This window comes from Vulpes lagopus, chromosome X, assembly GCF_018345385.1.
Source record: "Vulpes lagopus strain Blue_001 chromosome X, ASM1834538v1, whole genome shotgun sequence".
NCBI lineage: Eukaryota > Metazoa > Chordata > Mammalia > Carnivora > Canidae > Vulpes > Vulpes lagopus.
This window is the reverse complement of record NC_054848.1, coordinates 114,547,414-114,550,474: the sequence shown is the minus strand read 5'-3', so window position 1 is coordinate 114,550,474 and position 3,061 is coordinate 114,547,414. Positions and strand designations below refer to the sequence as shown.

The 3,061-nt window shown below is 37.9% G+C and overlaps 1 pseudogene; it reads right to left on the bottom strand.

Moving 5' to 3' along the window:
• Nucleotides 1-219: 219 nt before the first annotated feature.
• Nucleotides 220-882, bottom strand: LOC121482695 (annotated as a pseudogene).
• Nucleotides 883-3,061: the final 2,179 nt, after the last annotated feature.

The window sequence follows — 3,061 nt, the reverse complement described above, 5'->3', positions numbered from 1 at the left end:
AGCACTGTGAGTTCTGGTCACCATGCTGTACGTTAGATCCCAGAACTTCTTCGTCTTATAGCTGGAGGTCCGTATCCTTTGATCAACATCTCTCCATTTCCACCCTCCCCACCCCTGACAGCCACCAATCTACTTCTTGTTTCTATGAGTCCGGCCCTTTTAGATAACGCACGTGAGTGAGAGCGTAGTGTTCGTTGTTCTCCGTCTGCCTTACTCCACTTAGTGTGATGCCCTCAAAGTCCATCCCCACTGTTGCAAAAGGAGAAATCCTACTTTGTTTTGTTTGTGTTTTATTGATGCTGAAGCCCGGGTCTGGACTGCATACTTCCACAGTGGGTACAGCCGCTGCATCTGCTGCTGCTTCTTGGTCATCAGGCTCTCCTCACGCTTGTTCAGTTGGTGGCACATGACACGTGTCTTCTGGGGCCACAGATCCAGGGGCTTGGCTTTCTTACCTGTACAATTTCCTGAGCTGCTCTTTGTGAGTCTGGTTGATGATGGTGAGAACACGGTCAATGGATTTATGAACAACTCGGATCTTGGAGAACTCGGAAGCCGTGCCACCTGTCACTTTGGTGATGCACAGCTGGAACAGCTCCGAATTCAGGTCTTCCAGGTGTGTAAGCAGTTCCTTCTTTTTTTTTAAGTTTTTTGTTAAGTTTTTTTTTATTTATTCATAGACACAGAGAGAGAGAGAGAGAGAGGCGGAGACACAGGCAGAGGGAGAAGCAGGCTCCATGCTGGGAGCCTGACACGGGACTGGATCCTGGGACTCCAGGATCACACCCCAGGCTGCAGGCGGCGCCAAACCTCTGCGCCACCGGTGCTGCCCAGCAGTTCCTTCTTCTTGCTGTGAAAGTCTTGAGCCTTAATCTTGGCCATGTCTGCACAATCCGCTGCTAGGATTTCCTACTTTTGTAAGGCAGAATAATATTCCATCACACACACACACACACACACACACACACACACACACACACACACATATTCTTTATTTATCCATCAGTCAGTTCTTTCTTCAGGTCTGTTAATATTTGCTTAGTATTATTTAGGTGCTCCATTGTTGCGTGTACATATATTTACAATCATTATATCCTTTTGATGAACTGACCCCTTTATCATTATACAGTCACCTTCTTTTGTCTTGTGACAGGTTTGATTTAAAGTCTGCTTTGATAGAAGCATAGTTACCCTGGTCTCTTTTGGTTTCTATTTTCATGGAATATTTTTTCCTATTCCTTCACTTTGGGTTTCTACGTGCCCTTATATCTGAATTGAGTCCCTTGTAGGCAATATATAGTTACATCTTTTTAAAAAAACCTTTTTAGTCACTCTATGCCTTTTGATTGGAGAATGTAATCCATTTGCATTGAAAGTAATTATTGACAGATAAGAACTTACTAATGTCATCTTATTAATTGTTTTTAGGCTGCTTTGCAATGTTTCTTTCTTTCTTTTCTGATGTCTTCCTTTGTAAATTGATGCTTTTCCATAATAGTATGATTTGATTCCCTTATCTTTATATTTTGTGTATCTGCTATAATCTTTTGTTCTGTGGTTACCATGGAACATACATAAAATATCTTATGGATAATAGTCTTTTTTTAAACTGATAATAACTTAACTTTGATCCCACATAAAAATTCTACCCTCCTACTTCTCCCCTATATTTATGTTTTTTTGTGTGTGTCACAGTTTACCTCTTTTTATATTGTATATAATTTTAACAAATCATCGTAGCTATAGTTATTTTTAGTTCTTTTGTACTTAATATTTTATATGTCAGTTAAGTGATTGACACACCACAATATTACAGTGTTAGAATATTCTGAATTTGACTCTATACTTACCTTTGCTGGTATATTTTATTTTTTCATATGTTTTCATATTACTAATCATTGCTCTTTTGTTTTTGCTTGAAGAACTCCTTTTTGTAAGGCAAGTCTAGTGGTTGTGAACTCCCTCAGTTTTTGTTTGTTTGGGAAACTCTTTATCTTGCCTTCATTTCTGAAAGACAATTTTGCCTGGTAAAGCATTCTTGGTTAGTAGGGTTTTTTCCAGCAGTTTGAATATATCATCCCACTCTCTCCTGTCCTGCAAGATTTCTGCTAAGAAATATGCTGATAGCCTTATGGGTGTTCCCTTATATGTGTGAAAATGTTTTCTTTTGCTTCTTTTAAAATTCTTTCTTTGTTTTTGACTTTAGATAGTTTTATTTTAATGTGTCTTGGAGAAGAACATTTTCTGTTGGAATTTTTCAAATTAAAGTATAATTAACATACAATGTTATATTAGTTTCAGGTGTACAATACAATGATGCAACAATTCTATACATATCTCAGTGCTTTTTCTGAGTACATCAAGACAAATGTACCTCAGTCCCTTTTGTCTATTTCACCCATCCCCCCACCCAACTCCTCTCTGGTTGGAATTTTGGAATGACCTATTAGTTTCATGAAATTGGACGTCCAAATGTCTCCCCAGGTTTGAGAAGTTGTCAGCCATTATTTCTTTAAATAAGCTTCCTGCCTCTTTCTCCCTCTCTTCTCTTTCTGGAAACTCCAATAACATGCAGATTGTTTCTGTTAAGAGCATTCTGTAATTTATGTAGACTTTTTTTACTCTTTTTTTTTCTCCTCTGACTAGATGATTTCAATGACCTGTTTTCCCAATTACTTATTCTTTCTTCTGCTGGTGAAGTCTGTTATTGAAGTTCTCTATTGAATTCCTCAGTTCATTCATTGTGTTCTTTAGCCCTAGAATTTCTGGGGTTTTTAAAAATCGTTTCTATTTTATTGTTGAATTTCTCATTTTGTTCATGCTGTTTTCCTAATTCCACTTAGTTGTCTGTATTTTCTTGTACTTCACTGGATGTCTTTTTTTTTCAAAAAGATTGTAAGTAATCTCTACACCCAATATGGGGCTTGAACCCCAAGATCAAGAGTTGCACGCTACACTGACTGACCCAGGCCAGAGCCCCTTACTGAATTTTTAAAGAGGGTTATTCTGAATTATTTGTCACATAGTTCATAGATCTCCATTTTTTTAGTGTCAATAGATA